The sequence below is a fragment of the Schistocerca piceifrons genome, chromosome 5 (genome assembly GCF_021461385.2).
Source record: "Schistocerca piceifrons isolate TAMUIC-IGC-003096 chromosome 5, iqSchPice1.1, whole genome shotgun sequence".
Lineage (NCBI taxonomy): Eukaryota > Metazoa > Arthropoda > Insecta > Orthoptera > Acrididae > Schistocerca > Schistocerca piceifrons.
The window spans coordinates 141,716,303-141,736,520 of NC_060142.1; positions in this window are offsets into that span (position 1 = coordinate 141,716,303).

Here is a 20,218-nt window from a genome sequence, read left to right on the forward strand (position 1 = left end):
ATTTTTTGTATTGAGGGTCTTCCAGAAGTTTTAGTGTCTGACAATGGTCCACAATTTACCTCTGCTGAATTTGAAAGTTTTTGTTCTGCCAATGGCATTCGCCATGTTCTTGCTCCGCCGTTCCACCCTCAATCGAATGGTGCAGCGGAACGTTTTGTACGCACATTCAAGGATCATATGGACCGCCTTCGTGCTACGCACTCTCGGCAGCAGGCCCTCATCACGTTCCTGTCGTCGTACCGGACCACGCCACGCGACGGCCCTTCGCCTGCGGAGCTTCTCCACGGCCGTCGTCATCGCACCCTACTACGGTTGTTGCACCCCCCGGATCGACCCGCCGCTTCTGAGCATCGCACGCGTTTTCAGCGCAACGACGCCGTTTTTTTTCAGAGTTTATCACGGTCGCCGTCGTTGGGAACGTGGTACCGTGGTAAGTGTCCAGGGTCGCGGTTTTTATACTGTTCAAGGTGCTACTGGGGTGCACAGGAGGCATCAGAACCAGTTGCGCCGCGCTGGCCGCCCGGATTCTGCCGCTCGTTCTTTGTCCACAGATTTGGTCCGCGGCGGGTTCCAGCCGCGCCTTCCGACTTCGCTGCCGCCCCGGGGCAGCAGCAGCAGCCGTCGCCGCTACCACGCCGACAGCCCGTCCCGTTGATGCCTCCCGCGCAGCTTCATCCGGGAGCGCCCCAGGTGGTCGCTCCGGCGCCTGCGGTCCCTCTTCAGTCGCCACCGCCTTCGCAGCTGATGGACGTCGACCCCTCAGCCGGGCCGCCTTCCCAAGCGGTGGCTGTGCAGCCTGTCCTGCAGCCGCTTTCCTTGGGCACCCCCAAGGAGTCTGACACCGCAGCGCCTTGTCCGGCGTCCACTCAGCAGCCGTCGACGCAGCGTCAGGAGACGCTGCCTCTCTTCGTGGGTCCCGACGCCCCGTCGCGTCGAGTACCAGAAGCTGCGCCCGTGGTCACAGGCGTGCACCCTGACCTCGGTTTTCAGTCGGTGTTTCCCGAGGCCCCGCGCAGCCAATGCTGGGGTGCGGACCGGGGACTGCCACCGACAACAGTCTCCGCCCCGGTCTCTTCTGCTACGCCTGCGGCCAGACCCCTCCCCCGCCGTCGACGCTCGCCACGTCATTATTCAACGACGGTGCGGCGATTTGGGGGGGAGGAGTGTTATATCCTAGCCAGTAATGCCACCCGAGCCCGCTGCCAAAAGGTTGGCAGCATCAAAGTCCGGACGCCGTCCGCATAAGCAGCGCCAGCGAGACAGGAAATCGCCGCAAGTCTGCGCGCGCCACCGCTGGCTTCTGGCTTCTTAAGCGCTGTAGTCGCGAGCGCTAGGACAGTTCTGTATTCGCCGCTCAGTTGTATACTCGCCACCGAACTGTGTACTTGCTAGTCAGTTGTGTGTTCATCGCAGCAGAGTTGTTGTTTGTCGTCAGCCGACGCTGGCCTAGCCGCTCCGACTCGAACTAGACAGACTACTGTGTTTCTGTATCTTCGTTAATAAAGATAAGTACCGACTTTTATTTAATCAGAGTGTTTGGGTTTTCATCTTTCTGTTCACTGTTCCAGCGGACCGGTCGGCCCGCTATTAAAAGTGTGGCGGTGACTTCGTAAGCCGTTTCTACAGCAAATTGCTTGTCGCTACGAACGCCGCCACAAAAGTAACATTGCCAGTTTGAGTTCTCATGTACTAATTGACGGGATGCAAGTCGTTGTGTCGGTCGGTCCGTTGCTGTCCCCTGGTTGGGTTCCGACGGATCAAGTATAGTTGGGCTCATCACATGTCTCACCTAAGTGAACGAGGGCAGACCGACCTCTCTGGAGGCTTTCTGAGCGCCACCGGTGTTTAATTATCTGTTGTCAGCTGTTTTAAATTTTAGGCTTATGGTTGTTTGTTTTGTTCTCTTAAAATTTTGCAAAATTAATTTTTAAATTTATCTTTCAAACTTAAACACTGCGGCCTTCTACCTTTAAAGATTATCGTAATATATTTTAAAAATTTTGAAGTTTAATTGTGGCCTTCAGCCGTTGGTATTGCGTCTTGCATATGTTGCTTCTTTAAATTATTTTATCGCTATCTTAATTAGATTTTAAGATTTCTTGTTGTTAAACACGCTGGCCTTCTGCCTTTAAGGGCCTATGGTAATATATTCTGAAGTTCTGAAATTTAATTTTGGCCCTCAGCCATTTTTGTTGCACCTTGCATATGTTGCTTTTTGGGTTTTAAATTATTTTATTGCTAGCTTAATTGAATTTTTGATCTTGTTAAGATTTCTTGTTGGAGGCCTTCAGCCGTGAAAGAGTTGCATTCGGTAAAGATTCGGCTATGTGCCGATTTGGCTGTAATGGTTATTAAATTACAATAAATGACAATTAAAAGCAGAAACTGACCTCAACCCTTGGCCGTTTCAACAATCCTATTACCTGTTCTGCCCAGCGGGTTTGGCGCGCGTATCAGCGCCGTTGAACAGGGTTTCGAAGCTTTTCGTGAATCTTTCCGACCTGAATCTGATGAAGCAGTCACGCATGAGGTATGTTATGCAAGGTGAACGTCAATAAAACGGGCAAACTGCAGTGAACGGATTCCTGACTGAGTGTAGGAAAAAAAAGCTCCTATGAACATATGTCCGGAAATGCATCGTTGTCACGGCAGGTGGTGCTGACGAATGATAGTTCCTCTGACCACGTGCTGTGTGTTTCTTATGTGTTGAAGGCTGTATGATTGACTAGGGGTACTCTAAGCAGTAGAATCGCCCGCTATTCATGTCGGGTACAAGCTCGGCCAAGCAGATGAAAATGATCGAGAGGCAGCACGGCTATGTCAAGACAAGTACCCTTCCAGACACCATCCACATGACACATTTCAAGCCATTCTTGGGCTTCTATATGACCATGGGCCCTTTCAGACAGACGAACGTGCAGGGGGACGGTAGACTGTGCATGCACCAGATTTGGAGGACCCGATTCTACAGGATATTCAGACGAACCCTAGTACAAGCTCCAAGCAAGGGGCCCGCCAACACGGTGTAAGCCAAACTACGATTATCTCTATCCCGCATGGCAGCCGCTACTCTCCCTATCACCTGCAGCCCCACGGACGCCACTTCGAACATCTGTTGCGACGTGGATGAGACGCAGCTCTGTACTGTGTTCCGGGACAATTTGTTGTCGCTGCTCGCACACCGTCCACTGACAAGAATGTTGCTGCAGTGAAAATGTACTGCAGGAAGACTTTGTGTGCAGTACCACTAGGCAGAAGAAATCTTACGTCTGTGTACACTCACAGAAAGCACCGTTAATGTTTTGAAATTTAGTTCTTCATTAATGTCATATCTCTTCACAGAGAGTGAGTTCTACATTGCGTTTCCTAATGATAAACTGGCACATCTCTTTATTTGTTTAGCATTAGTAGCTGGTGTATTTCATTTTTTCACAAAAATCATATACTCGGTTTATGTGACAAAACTTTGTTTGGCCTCTTTTGTTAGCGAGAAGCGGAAAGTTCCTGGTCGACTTTTCTAATGTGGTCTCCTGCTAAATACATTGTATTCTTCATGCACAATATCTTGTAAACAATACATGCAGGTGAACAGAGGGGTGCTGTGTTACTAGCTTTTCATAGCCATACGACATCTTATCACACCGCAGAGACAACCGAGATAGGTAATGTCTTCACAAATTAGTCCCAAAAAATTTTAACTGAAAGAACTCGTTTCTAGACGGCGAATGTTCAACAGAAACTATGCTGACATCGAGTGTATTTAAGTTGTCTAGGAATTCTAATACTCTTAGTACATGTTAGCGATTTTGCTGAAAGTGTCAGCAGCACTCTCAGATTCTTCGCAGGAAGCCGTCACCTCATGAAAATGTAGAGGGGAAGGCAATTACTGAGAAATATTTATCGGGCTAGCTTTGCACGTATGTTAGAAAATAAACCGCATACAAGCCTGCAGCGTGAGCTATTTTAGGTTTCTCCTTATCAAGTAGGTACGGCAGCAGCAAAGCAAAGCTAAACTCTGCGTTCTGGCCATGATGGGACGATCACGACCGACCGACCGCCTTGTCATCCCCTGCCAGTGGTGTCTTAGGATGCGGTATGGAGGGGCGTGAGGTCAGGGCAACGCTCTGCGTCCGTTGTAGGCTTTGTTGACCTTGGAGCCGCTATTGCTCAATCAAGCAGCTCCTGAACTGGCATGGCGAGGCTGCGCGCACCTCGTCTCAGTCTTCCCACCGAGGAAAAATCACTGCCAGTTCCGGGAGTCGAATACGAATTCTTCATATAGCAGCCAGACTCATTGAGCAGTGAGCTACGGTGGTGAACCATGGTAGCAGACACGTGATGATCGTAACAGTTTGGTGTAGTTCTTACGGTGTAGCAGAAACAGTCAGAGGACTTATGCAGAATTATTTGGAATAAAGGTTTCGTTGTTTTCACGGAAAGCTTTTCGATTAATTTAAAGAAACGGTATTGGAGAACTATTTGCTATTCGGCCTCCTCCTTCACGCAGTTTACAATGGATTGGTGAGCATATATTATGCGGATGTAGGTGGAGCTGATGCATCCAAGTTGTTGACAAGACTAATATACAGAAGAATGGAAAAGAAAATCGAGGACGTGTTAGATGACGATCAGTTTGGCTTTAGGAAAGACAAAAGCACCAGAGAGGTAGTTCTGACGTCGCGGTTGATATGGAAGCAGGCCTAAAGAAAAGTCAAGACACGTTTATATGATTTGTCGCCCTAAAAAAAGCGATCGACGATGTGAAATGGGGTAAGATTTTCGAAATTCTGAGGAAAATAGGAGTCAGTTATAGCGAAGGACGGGTAATATACATCACGAACAAGTTCCAAGTGTGAATAATAAGAATGGAAGAACAAGAACGAAGTGCTCGGATCAAAAACGGTGTAAACAGGGATGTAGTTTTTCGCCCCTAATACACATCGAAGAGGCAATGACGGAAATAAAAGAACGGTGTGGTGTCACCGCCAGACACCACACTTGCTAGGTGGTAGCTTTAAATCGGCCGCGTGTCGCCACTGTCAGTGATCGCAGACCGAGCGCCACCACACGACAGGTCTCGAGAGACTTACTAGCACTCGCCCCAGTTGTACGGACGACTTAGCTAGCGATGCAACACTGACGAAGCCTCGTTTATTTGCAGAGAAGATAGTTAGAATAGCCTTCAGCTAAGTCAATGGCTACGACCTAGCAAGGCGCCATAGCAATTGATAGTTATCGTATGAAGCATGTACACAAATGATGGATTAAAGTTAAGTATTCCAGCAGCTACGTACTTTTCTTTATAGCATTCATTACGTATCCTGTTTCAGACCTCACCCCATCCTGCGTGAGCGTATAGCGTGCATTTCGGCCTTCCCTAGCAATATAACAAAAGGTTCAAGAGTGGAATTAAAATTCAAGGTGAAAGGATATCAATAATAAGATTCGCTGACGACATTGTTATCCTCAGTGAAAGTTAAGAAGAATTGTAGGATATCCTCAAAGGAATGAGCAATTTCATGAGTACAGAATATGAAGAAAGACGAACGTATGAGAAGTAACAGAACAGCGAGAAACTTAACGTCAGGATTGGTAATCAAGAAGTACATGTAGTTAAGAAATTCTGCTACCTAGGCACCAAAATAGCCCATGATGGACGGAGCAAGGAGGATATCAAAAGCAGATTAGCACTGGCAAATAGGACATTCGTAGCCAAGAGAAGTCTACTAGTATCAAACATAGACCTTAATTTGAGTTAGAAATTTCTGAGGCTGTACATTTGGAGCACAGCATTGTATGGTAGTGAAACATGGACTCTGGAAAAATAGGAATGGAAGAGATTCGAAGCTTCTGAATTGTGGCACTACAGAATAATACAGAAAATTAGGTGGACTGATAAGGAATGATAAGTTTCTCCGCACAATCGGCGAGGAAAGCAATATATTGAAAACACTGATATGATGAAGGGCCAGGATGGTAGGACATTTGTTAAGAAATCAGGGAATAACTTACACAGCATTAGAGGGAGCTATAGAGGGTAAAAACAGTACAGGAAGACAGAGGTTGAAATAAACCCAATAAATAATTGAGGACGCAGGTTGCAAGTGCTGTGCTGAGATGAAGGGGTTTTAGCAGGAGACGAATTCGTGGCGGACCGCATCAAACCATTCAGAAGACTGCTTACTAAAAAAAAAGTCGTCCCTGTGATTACATCTTTGTATTCAAGTCGGCACGTGGGCTCTTAATCAGCTGATGGAGCACTGTACACTATTAACTAGCGTGTTTCAGACTAAATTTTAATGAGGAAAACCACTTCCCAACATTGTTGGAGATATTCTCTTCAGCGTTACGAGATAGTTATTACTACTGCCATACGAAGCGCGTTGCAATAGAAATAAGCGGGTGAAGAGTGAAATTGATAACGTAATTGAATGTAATGGAGACTTGAGCGTAGTATTTGGCAATTATTTATGTTTAATAATGGCCTTTAATCAGTAAAATTCTCAGCAGTACATAAAATAACATTTCAACTGCACCACGAACGTTAACAAATCTGCACACTTCTCCGAGCGTCCGCTGTGGAATGAACTTCCTGGAATACAAAATATTGCCGAAGGCTAACGGCGGAGAACGAAGTGGAGGTTCTGTAATTAAATAATTCAAATTTTCCGTCCGAAATTGTGTTCTTTTAAGCCGCAGAAAAATTGCTCCGAAATTATGATGTCTTTTCCATTTCTCGTAAAAGTTTAAATTACATTGAAGGAGATTCGTATAACGAGCTTCTAAGCCGTGACGACCTCGGGTGTTCCCGAGGCATTCTGCTAGTAGTAGCTGCGCGGTCGCCGTGAAAAAAGTGATTCCGAGAATCTCCTTGGAGTTTTATATGTCAATATCCATGACTACACGCAGACTTCGTCATGTTATTGACTGACCGAAAAATTAGCTTCTAAAGTTTATAAAGTTCTACTAAAAACATCCACGTTATGTTATTCAACACATCCCTTAACACTTTTAATCCGCGTATCTCCAACTGCCCAAAAAATGTTGTGTTTGAAGTTCATTTACATTGTAGGTCAAACGACTGTCTTTCGACCCCAATGCAACCATATGCATAAGTAAAACATGCTAAATATTTAATTTCAGTACTCACGACACTAGTTAAACCACTGCAGGGGCCGATAGATTCATATATATGAAAATGACAGGTATCACCTCATCCCACAAAATGTACAGTGTCTAAACAAATAACAGAACTCAGATGTACGAGACACAGATTTGATTTCGTTTGCCGAAAGCCTCATCTCCCTCACACAAATTAAGCTTTCACGGCCGAATTTATTTCCACCTCTGGAATTATAAGCAGACTACACAGATCACTGTACAATACAAGGTGGCTCTTATGAGACCACACTTATGGTATGACACAATGGATATGTCCGAAAAACGATTATTTGACTCTTCATTTTTTCTCCAAAAATTTAATTTGAAATGTTTTCTTAATTTAAAAGTACTTTATCAACAATGTTTCATAAATTGTCGATAACTAAGACTTTGTATTTGCAACGGAAATTGGAATGTTATATGTGACACAATTAGAAACAAGAAGACGTGTATGTTTAAAAAAATCAATAATTATATATGTGTTAATTAGCTTCCCTTTTATCAATTCTTATATTTAAATTATGTATATACTCTAACTGAAACAGAAAGGAGAAAAAAGAAGCCCCAGCGAGATCCGAATTAGTGATGCATGCGTCTTGTTCGCAAAACGCGTAAACTTCAATTACCAAACTTCCTCTGAAAACTTCAAAACCCACTTTCTCTCTAAACTCGTGATAAACGTCTGAATAACCTGTTACTCTCCTTTTTAACGTCGTTCCATGCGTGTGTTTCACTACGAAGGAGAAGCAGCGTCAGCCATTTTCACAGTACGTATTAACATCGCAACAATCAGAGCGTTTACAGAGACTGTGACTGTACAAGAGTTTTTAAATAAAATGTGCGTAGCAAAAGTGTGATTAACAAAAACGTTGATATCTGTTAACAAACTGGAAGTATTAAAGTTTCCTTTACAGTAACATAGTAATAAGATGTCTAATACATACCTAGGAATACTTCCACGAGCGTAACAGCACCAGTGAATGTCAACCACGATCTGCAACAAATGATGATGCCGAAGTAGGTGTTTTAGCTGCTGTCACGGCTAATCCGCACATCAGTAGCAGACAAATAGCGCAAAAATCGAGAATCTCAAAAACATGGGTGTTGAGAATGCTACATCAACATCGATTGCACGCGTACCATATTTCTATGCGCCAGGAATTGCATGACAACGACTTTCAACGTCGTGTACAGTTCTGCCACTGGGCACAAGAGAGATTACGGAACAATTACAGATTTTTTGCACTCGTTCTATTTAGCGACGAAGCGTCATGCACCAACAGCGGTAACGTAAACCGGCATAATATGCACTATTGGGCAACGGAAAATCTACGGTGGCTGCGACAAGTGGAACATCAGCGACCTTGGTTGGGTTAATGCATAGTGCGGCATTATGGGAGGAAGGATAATTGGCCCCCATTTTGTCTATGGCAATCTAAATGGTGCAATGTATGCTCATTTCCTACGTAATATTCTACCGATGTTACTGCAAGATGTTTCACTGCATGACAGAATGGCGATGTGCTTCCAACATGATGGATGTCCGGCACATAGCTCGCGTGCGGTTGAAGCGGTATTGAATAACCTATTTCATGACAGGTGGATTGGTCCTCGAAGCACCATACCATGGCCCGCACGTTCACCGTATCAGACGTCCCCGGATTTCTTTCTGTGGGGAAAGTTGAAGGATATTTGCCATCGTGATCCACCGACAACGCCTGACAACATGCGTCAGCGCATTGTCAATGCATGTGCAAAACATTACGGAAGGCGAACAACTCGCTGTTGAGTGGACTGTCGTTACACGTATTGCCAAATGCACTCAGGTTGACGGCCATCATTTTGAGCATTTATTGCATTAATGTGGTATTTACAGGTAATCACGCTGTAACAGCATGCGTTCTCAGAAATGATAAGTTCACAAAGGTACATGTATCACATTGTAACAACCGAAACAAAATGTTCAAACGTACCTACGTTCTGTATTTTAATTTAAAAAACCTACCCGTTACCAGCTGTTCTTCTAATATTGTGAGCCATATGTTTGTGACTATTACAGCGCCATCTATCACAAAGTGAAAAAAAGTGGTCCAACTAAAACATTCATATTTCTTTACGTACTACACGAATATGTAATGAAAAATGGGTGTTACTATTTTAAAAAACGCAGTTGACATCGGTTTGACCTATGGCAGCGCCATCTAGCGGGACAACCATAGTGCCATCTAGTTTCCCCCTTCAAGCTAGCCAAGTTTCGTTCTTTGTAGTTTTTTCGTTTGACGCGTATATCGTGAGATCTTTGGCCCGGTTACGATCAATGGACCACCGACGACGACCACGACGACGATTCCCAGCCTTGGCATGAGTTATCAGCGGGACTCAGAAGCAGCAGCAGCAGCGTATCACGTGATTGAGTCGGACAGGTGGATCACCAAAATATCGATTCACGTTGGTTGAAGAATACGGCAGCAAACCCGAGGAGACTACCAAGATTTATCACGCCGGGAAAACCTACGCCGTCACAATTATCTGTTTTATTTGTTTGCAGACTGCCGAAGATGACAACATATCAGGATAAAAATGACTGTACGACTTTATTTACAAAACACAAGTAAGAGTTTTTCTGATTTACAAGATAAGCAACATTTTTTTTTTTTTTTTTTTTCATAGCGATTGGGGTGCGCGTTTGGAGCGACATAAAATGGTATAATGTTTGGTCAGTATCAGAAACACATTTACGAGTTTTGGGAACACGTTTTCCACACCACAACAAGAAAAATATATAATTAATACAATGATCTTGTCGATACTGATCAATCACTGAGCCCTCGAAAGTGATAAGTTGGTGTGGAGGCATTTTATGTTTGATACTTTTGCATGTTCAAAGCGCGCCTCGAAAGTCTCACCTGTGTAGTAATGCTGAGTTACGTAGTGAAGGTTACTTGTAACCGTGTCAGGACATTCATTTCGTGATTAAGTACATATGATTTTTACGTTCAGTTGCGGGGCTACACAGTTGTATCAAAACGCGTTTCCACAAAGAAGACAGACGACTCACCCAACCTTCCTTGCTGTTTATCGTCTCGTTGCTGAAATATAATCCGTGCCACCACAGACGATAGATCGAGCCGACCAAGATTCATCAGGAAGAACACATACTACAGACAACTGAAGAAAGCCCAGGTCTCGGACCACGACTCGTAGCCATGACATGTGATATATCTCCGAGTTTCGCGTGGGGAGAATATCAAGGACCGTTTATTTAAACGTAACGCTTTAAGCTTATGCTGATCACTGATCGCGAGAGAACATTTTCTTGTCCGAACTACCAATTCGTTGCAAGCAGGCCTATGTTACGTTTTGTTTACAATTCAGAACACTGGGAACAGTATATTTCCACGACCATTACATGTGGGTGAATGATATTCTGTATAGACACAAGCACCAGATTACGATAAATGTAAGAGCTGTTATTAGAGGTAACTATCTGGTATGTCCATAAGTCATCCCAACACGCCTTACGAATGCTGTCAACAAGAAATTTCTGCAGAATACTCCTCCAGACTCGAAATAGATAGTACTCCCCAAAAAAAATAACCGCGAGACTTTCATTGACGGTGGGGATCTACTATACATCAGCTTCATTGTTCGAGATTCACTGTTTTCTATCTACTGTGACATACGGAAAACGTCAGAAACTCCATTAGACTATTCGTGGGTGATGCTGTTGCGTTTAGAGTAGTCACAACACCAGAAAATTTTAAGGAAATGCAACAAGATCTGCAGAGTATCGGCATCGGTGCAGGGATTAACAGTTAACCTTCAGCACAAACAAATGTAACGTACTGTGAATAAAGAGGCGGGAAGGCTCGTCACCGTTTGATTGCACGATTGCTGAACAATCACTGGACACAATCACATCCATTAAGTAACTGACAGTATGCGTATGGAGTGATTTAAAGAGGAACGTCGACATAAAACTAACATTCCGTAAGGGATATGCCAATAACTTTCGTCGGAAGAATCCATAGGAAGGGTTGTCCACCCACGACGGAGGTAGCGTACAAGAACCTCGTTCGATCGATACTCGAGTATTTCTCGTCATCCTGGGATCGTTACGAAACAGCATTTATAGATGAAACAGAGACGAAGCAAAGAAGAGCTGCGCACTTCGTCACAAGTTCGCGAAAGTATCACGGAGGTGCTCATCCATCTCCAATGGCAGGTACTACTAGAGATGCAGTACTGTGTGGTTTTCTGCCAAAATTCCGAGAGTCCATGTTCCTAGAAAAGTGAAACATATTGCTTCATCCTACGTACATCTCACGAAAATGCAACGCAGGTTAAAGATATTCGAACTCTTACGGAGGCTTATAAACTATAGTTCTTCCCGAGCATCATTTGTTAATGTAACAGGAAAGAGGGAAAGTGATAGCGGTTCCCGAAGTACCCTTCACCCAACTTCAAAGTGGTTTGCGCAGTATAGATGTAGATATAATGAACGTACGACGAGGATGATTAGTTTCATGGCCTGAACGTTTGCCACTTACAATCATAAACCTGCCCAAGAACTGGAGAACAGAGATATGGACTAATTTCTGTGTGGTATTCAGCTCAAAAACTCTTGCCTCTGATAAAAGTCGCCACATGCTATCAAGTTTTTCATGTAGGCCTAGCAAGTGCATAGTCTGTAAATAGGCTATCGTTTATGGGATCGTCCGCCGACCACGTGCGGATGCGGCGTGCCTATTCGGCGTGAAATGCCCCTGGTAGCCCATAATCCACGTCTCACCTTGCCGACCGTTCGCGCCTCTCGTATTGCGTTTCCTTCGTCGGCGGGCGTTCGCAGTCGCGCCACCGGTTACGGCCAGATAAAAGCAGATGGGCCATAACGTTTAGATTCATCGCTTTTAATATGCTGTACACGTATTGAAGGCGCGGTTTCAGCTGCCGCCGGCGCTGGGAATAAGTGAAGGCCATAAATCCGGGTTTACGACGAGGCGCCGCGCCGGCTCACGGCCCAACTGACGCCAACGTCGACGCCGCGCTGACGCACCGGCTGCGCCTCCTCCGGCTCAAGTTGCTCCCTCATTCTCCTCCTCTCCCTCCTTACATCTGCATTCGTCTGATTTACTTCAGTGTCAGGTAGAAAAAAGGAGAAATCAGAGACAGCAATCTCACAACAGGAGTGGAGATGTATGCTGTTCCCTCGCAGTGCCATGATTTCCAGCACAGCAACGAAAGCAATTCGAAGTTCGACATCCTGCTTAAAATTTCCGCTTATATGCTAAAGATTAATTCAGTGCTCTTGCCTTGGCTGCAGAGATATAGCTCATTCTGGAGGGGTTGCGTGCCCACGACTGTGCTAAGTCCATATGGAGAGGGGAAAAAAGGGGTGGGCGTAACGGGGGTGAGAACCACCAGTGATGTCAGTAAACAGACACTGTTTTACACGAGATGATGTCCTCCTCTTAGTTTAACATATAGAATGATGAACGTGTTCCCTGACAATGACGCCATAAGAGACTGCTCTCACGTACACGGCGAACAAGAAAAATCATCTAAGAGCCTTTTATTCTAGCCAGATGGTCTCAGACTCATATATGAAACAATAAAATTGTTCTATAACACACCACTTTTGATATTTGCCTTAATATGTGAACTGATAACAGTAATAGTGGCTTCTTTCGTGTCGTCTCGTTGTCACTGTAGGCTTGTGCCATGGGAAGCAAGGAGAGGGTGTTGTTGGTGGCAGAGGTGTACAAATTCCCCTTACAGCCTGCTTGGCCCTACCCGCTCAGCTTGCTGCGCCTGACAACAGGTTGCGCTGTCAAGCTACCGTGACTAGAGTAGCCAGGTAGTTAGTCAGCAGTTCATTTGTCGCAACGGTGGGGGCACCACAATGAATAGGTTGAACTTTAGTGAGATTGAAAAAAAATTGACTACTGGCGAATACATTCTGGTAACGAAACAGAGCACAAGTGCCGCATGGCAAACGTTTTCGTGTGTTTATGAGGCCGCTTCAAATAAATCGGTAGGTGTGTCTCAATGCAAACTATGTAAAAAGCTCTAAAGTACTTATTCGGGAACCTTGAGTATATTACGACATGTGTGCAAATTTGAGAAGCAGTTCCCTCACTCCGTAAATATCTTCAAAGAGAACAAAGATTTAGTGGCCGAAAAGTGCGTCAAAATGTGTGCTAAGGACCTGAGACCATTTAGCAGTATAGAGGGGGAAGGATTTCTTAATTTAGGGCAGACACTCATCGACATAGGTAAAAAATATGGCTCAGTTGATATTAAAAATGTTATGCCTTCCCGAGTGACAGGAGCTAGGAAAGTTCAAACCTTAGCTGATAAAGTGCGCAGCAAAATGCTCCCAGATATAGTGCATGCGATTCGTTCTGGTATATGTGCCAGTACAATTGATCTATGGACAGACAATTACAAAGGGGTGCATTACATGTCCGTGACAATGCATTACATAAATTCAGACTGGCATTTGAATAAATATGTACTGATGTACTCTGCGTTTCCTGACTGCCCAAAAACTGGCTCGAATATTCGAAACGAGTTGGAAGATCGCTTAGAAACTACGGGTGTTTCTCGTGAAGACACTGCCAAAATTACATTTGTCACAGACCAGGGCAGTAACATTGTCAAAGCTCTCGAAATATATCAGCGTCTTCCATGCATGGCTCATGTAGAAACACAGTCTTGAAACATGTTCTGAGCGACCAGTTTTCGACCTGAAATTAATATATATATATATATATATATATATATATATATATATATATATATATATATATTGCTCAGGTAAAATAAAAACTTTTAATTAACGTTCATAATACGACAATGACGCGCGCAGACTAAACAGCTGCGTAGCGCAGCTGAGCAGTAATTTGGGCAGGCAAGCAAGTTTCCCGCAGCCTGCCCGGGTTGGGTTCTGCTTGGCTTGGCTGGGAGTGAAGCAGCCTGCCCGTTCTGTTGACAACGCGCGGCGGCCTGCCCGCCTGGCCACCGGGCAAGCATGGGCGGGTTAAAAGCGGAACGTGCACACCACTGATTGGTGGCCGGTATCCTCTTTCTATAACACAACTGCACGCATGTATTAACAGGCTTCTTTATTTATCAGAACAGAAAATTACTTATTTAAGCACGTTGTTGTGGTACAAGCTCTTCTGTAATTGTCTACGTTAGCGTTACTGCTGGTGAGGTACAAGTCCGCTATGTACACTACTATGGTCGCTTTGTGCCACCTGAGACTGGGACTCTGCGACTGCATGTGACTGGGCTGTGACTGAAGACTCGACTCGGTGGTGGCTCAATGGATGACTGACTGGCCCTCCGGTCCGCGGCGGCGATGTAAATACGGGCGGTAGAGAGGGCGCTGGCGGCGCGTTGCCTGCGAGTCTCTATTTGGCCTCTCTCCTGATAGGCATGTTGCCTGCGCCTGTTATCGATCTTCCCGCAACTTCTTTGCTGACCTATGTGCTAGCGACAGCACAGTTTCCATAGCAGGTGACTGTTCTATAACCTGATTTTCGATAAACGTGTACAAGCTGAGGGTCGCCAATTAACAAAATGCACCATGGATGCCCTTGGTTCGTGACAATGACGTCAAAATACACTGTGCTGGCCATCCACGTGCCAGTCATGCACAGAATGGGCAACACACATCTTACAAAAATATTTTATTACTGCCAGGCCACTTAGCTCGATGTATGAAGCAGTCTAAATGTCCCATAACATACAACATGTTAACAGTGGCGCTGAGGCACTTAACTACCACACAGACTCGGAAGACAGGGATCAGGCAGCAGTTTTCAACGTCACATTGGGGGGACTACAAAACATGCAGTTCATATTAGTTCAGGCTGACTTTTACCGTCATCTCAAAAGAAATCAACTGATGTCAAATCGATTGTTTGGGTGATCTGAAGTGATACTGCTGGCACAAGACACTAGTGTGAATCAGCCTGCCCCGGTGTTTTATATAGAAACCTCTATCAGACTACAGCATACGACCAGCAGATTGCTGGCCGCTGTGGCCTAGCGGTTCTAGGTGCTTTAGTCCGGAACTGCGCTGCTGCTTCGGTCGCAGGTTCGAATCCTGCCTCAGGAATGGATGTGTGTGGTGGCCTTAGGTTAGTTAGGTTTAAGTAATTCTAAGTCTAGGGGACTGATGACCTCAGATGTTAGGTCCCATAGTGCTTAGAGCCATTTGAACCATTTTGAAGGAGCAGATTACTGGGGCCATTCCCAAAGCAGCCACTAGCAAGAAGCAGTGTGCGTTACAATTTCAGACAGTCAACACAGGTCTCGACTAGGTGAGCAGGGCCTTGCTCGTAAAGCTCTTTTATGTGAACAACAGCAATAGTGATTCTATTCTTCGTGATTATCGATGCAATAAAGAAATCCAGGGAGGTTCTCTTTCCGCACCGGAGTTGAAGAACATGATTTGGAAGTTCGAATTAACCGGTGATATGGGAATTTCTCCTAGGAGAGGCCGACGGTCAGTTGCGTCACAAATGGTTGAAGAAGTTATTGTTGCCACGCCTGAGAATGCTGGACGCAATGTGCGACCTTCAAGCAGTGAACGAGCTGTCTTGACGACTGAACATTCCGTGGTCTACCGTTGCTTCTGGCGTGGTCTACGCTGCTTTGTGCAGCAGTAGAACAACCTCTAGTGCAGTTCCACGCTGACATGGATGCAAATGGTCGTCAAATTAAGCAATATTTGTAACCTGGAACGTAAACGTGATGCTCAATGAACAAATATTATCTTATCATGTCGAAATCAAAATATTTCAGTTGTTTGTTCGTTATTTCTCTTCCGCATGGCATTTCACAGAGTTTCATTGTCCTAAGAGTACTTGTTTGAAATGGGGGCCCTCTCAAGTGAGGCCCTCTCAAGTGAACCTCCCTGTACAAGACTTCTCTGCAATTCACACTTAAGGATTTGGTAGAGAATTCGTAGAATCATTTTCAGATTACTAAATCTTCCCCTGCGAACTCTGATTTCTCTTATTTTATTTCGATTGTCATTGCTCCCCATGTAGGTGGGAGTCAACAAAATATTTTGGCTCTTGCACGACGAAATTAGTGATTGTAATCTCGTGGAAAGTTCTCGCCGCAACAAAAAACGCCTTTCTTTCACTTATTGCCAGGCCAGCTCTCTTATCATATCCGCAATACTCTCTCCTCTATTTCGTGGTGTTACGAAACAAGCTGCCCTGCATTCAACCATTTGGATGCCCCCGGTTGGTCCTAAATGGTAAGGCTCCTATACTGTGCTGCAGTACTCCAAAAGAGAACGGACTAGCGTAGAGTAGATTAGGCAATTTGTTTAACAGAGTTGTAGCATCGTCTTTAGCGTTCTGCCAATAAAACACAGTCCTTGGTTCCCTTTCGCCACAACATTTGCAGTGTGACGTATCCAGTTTGTAGTCCCTAGGTATTTAACTGAATTCACAGCCTTTACGTTGGTGTACTATATCGTGTAAGCGAGATTTGCCAAATGTTTCTTCTCCTTTCTTTTTAGTTTTTAGTAGAATACTCATGCGAAGGAACTCACGCATTTTTATTGTTCATTTTGTATTTCGTTTTACCTGCTGATGACCTTACTAGACGGTAAACGGAAGCACGATCTTCAAACAATAGAAGAGGGCTGCTCAGAGCGTCTTCTGAATCGTGTACATAGAATAAGAACAGAGGAGGGCCTATAACACGTAAGGCTTCACTTTGACTAGAAAACGATCTATCAATTACTATGAACTGTGCTATCTGGAAGGAAATCACGAATCCTGTCGCACAGCTGAAATTATACTCCATAGACCTGCAAGCTGATTAGAAGCTTCTTGTGAAGAACCGTGTGTCTTCAGATGCTATTGGTCCCAAGCAGCATTTGACGGGGGGAAAAAAATAAACATATCAACGGTCTTCTTTAAGGCGAATGAACTGCTAGATCCTGAAAATTGTCTTACCTATATAGCTTTATACCGTCTTATTTCGGTTCGACGTCACATTCTGGGATGCAGCTGGACAACTCGAAGTAAATGTTCTTAAGGAGCAATGGCTGTGCGATAGGGAACCGGCCGCTTGTATCCATTGGTAGTGTTTTCCCACAGCGAGGCGTTGATGTCGCACGGCAGTTTTCTTGTGGCATCCTGTTTGTACTGTTGAACCTGGAGCTGCTGGCTGGCTGGTAAACACAAGTGGCCTGCTGGACTAGGATTGTTGGCAACCATGCCGTCGGTAGCTTGCAGCCATCCTCACCGTTCATACTCTTGGAGCGCTTAATTATTCAATACGCTGTCTTATTTTCCTCTTCTGAATTCAAACTGTTTTTCAACACAAACCATCAACAAGGCTACTAGAGATGCGCTGTCTAAGGGTTTAAATTATTCTGTAATGCCCCATTACGTACCAGCAGAACACATCTCACAATTCGTCCAAGTTCGTTCCGGAAACCCGAAATGACTTTATTCACATTGACATCGGCTGCGGAAATGTATGATCTTTTTTATGTTCAGTGCGTCAATATAATAGGGGACTAAGAAATAAAGTTAATTAACTACTTATCTGTAGTGATGAATTAGTGTCATCTAACCCAGGTGACATAATCTGCCTCTCTGAACATCATGTGACCACTGGCATAAATGTGTTAAATGTTGCAGGATTTAAGGTATCTTCTGATTTGTACAGGATAGAAATGGAGGATGGAGGTGTTGCCACATTCATCAGGAATTGCCGTACATTAAATAACATAGACACCCATAATTTTTTCTGGGGCTGCATATGGAAGCATGTGCAGCAGAAGTAGAACGTCAATATAAATCATTCATAGCAGTATGTGTATACCGAGTACTAGCTGTTAGTTTTAATCTGCTCGAAAATCACTTTGAAGCTCTCCTGGCCTGTTTAACAACTGAAAAGAAAGAATTAGTGGTTGTTGGTGATTTTAATGTAGATATTATCGAAAACTCTTCCTGTAAGGACTTACTTCAGTCAGCAGCATTGTCATTCAACTTTAATTCATACTGTTAACTTTACGAGTAGAACAGCTAAGGGCTCAATGACGGCCACTGATAATACCTTTATAGAAATTGCTAATGAACAAAATCGTATTATAAGTAGTCTCTCAGACCAAGACATATGCTTCCTTTTGCTAAACGTTAATACTTATCAGGATATAAAATCTACTAAATCTTCTTTCAAGAGGGTAGTCAGTAAGCCAAAAACTGAATGTTTTAGGGAACTCCTCAACGGCATGAATTGGAGTGATGTGCACAATCCTCACAACATGAATGAGAAACACAACACTTTTATTACTTATTTATTACTTATGTCCTTCACTTATTTGACAACATTTTTCCCCCAAACCTAACCAAAGTCTACAGCAAAGCCATGGAATACTCACGGAATAAAAGTATCCTGTAAGACAAAAAGAAAACTATATCAGTCAGAAACATCTCTGATGTCAACGTTATAGATAATTACAAAACATACTGCAAAATATTGAAGATAGTATTACAGATATTAAAGCAAATGCATGATCTGAAAAGGATAGTCGCATCAGATAGCAAAACATAGACAATACGGGATATAGTGAAGGAAGAGACCGGTAGAACCTGAGGATGAAGAGGAGAACATAGCACACATAGCACTAATACTAAATGGGTAACAGATGCTTGCAGTGTCGTTGGACTTTTCAATGAGCTCTTCATAACTGTTACAGAAAAGATGGGGTTGTCAGCTTCAGTAGATGCTGCCATGGAGCATCTCAGACTAGTCGCTACAACTAACTGTAAAAACATGAACACGACCCTCACAACACCAGTAGAAGTAATGCCCACCATAAAATCCTTAAAATCAAACAATTCTAGTGGCTATGATAATACATCAACAAAGTTGATTATAAGCGCGCCTCTGCTTTTAGCGACATTTTAAGTTATCAGTGGAACATTTTCTGAATGGTTGAGATACGCTAAGTTAAGCCTTTGCATAAGAAAGGAGATAAATTTCTGTCGAATTTCAAGTTTGTCTGAATTCTCAAAAATTTTAGAAAAGAGAATATATAGTCATCATCTTAACCATCTGATCACTAATAAAATATGGCACTAGTCACAAATTCGGATATGCTAACGGTTCTGGTATTGATAAGGCTACCTACACATACAGTGAGGATGTACTTTATTCATTAGACAAATTACCGATTACTTGTATATTTTGTGATCTGTCAAAGGAATTTGACTGTTAAATCATAATATCCATTTAAATAGTTTAGAATATTATCGTGTAACAGGAAATGCTGCAAGATGGCTCAAATCCTATATCTCTGATAGAAAACAAAGGTTGTCAATAGGAAAAAGACATGTATTCAGCTATCGGGCTTTACTGGTAACAAGTGGTGTCCCCCTAGGTTCCATCTTACGGCCTTTACTTTTTCTTGTGTGTATAAATGAGCTTTTATTATTAACATTACCAGGGGCCAAATTTGTTTTATTTGCAAATGATATAAACATTCCAATAAAGAGTAAATCAAGTAGAGCCTTAGAAAGGTCGACTAATGAAATTTTTATAGACATTTATTAATAGTTACTAGGCAATTCCCTCTCGCTGGACCTTGAGAAAACATACTATATGCAGTTTAGATGTTGTAAAAGGTTTCCTGTCAGTATATTTCTAAAATATAATGACAAGCAGATAGAAGAAGCCGACAGTGTCAGTTTCTTGGGATTACAACTTGATAATAAATTTTAATCGAAGGAGCATACCACAGAAATGCTGAAGCACCTAAACAACTCTCTACTTGTTATGCGAATGTTGTCAGACATAGATGATATAAAAATAAAGAAGCTAGCGTACTATGCTTACTTTCGTACTGTAATGTGATAAGGAATTATAATGAAATTAGTATACTAATTTTAAACAGACACTATGAAACAAGCTAAAGTTTTCCGAGCCCAACGAAAACATGCTATACGAATTATTTGTGGTGTGAACTCAAGAACGTCCTGCAGAGGGCTGTTAAACTGGGGGCAGTAACTAC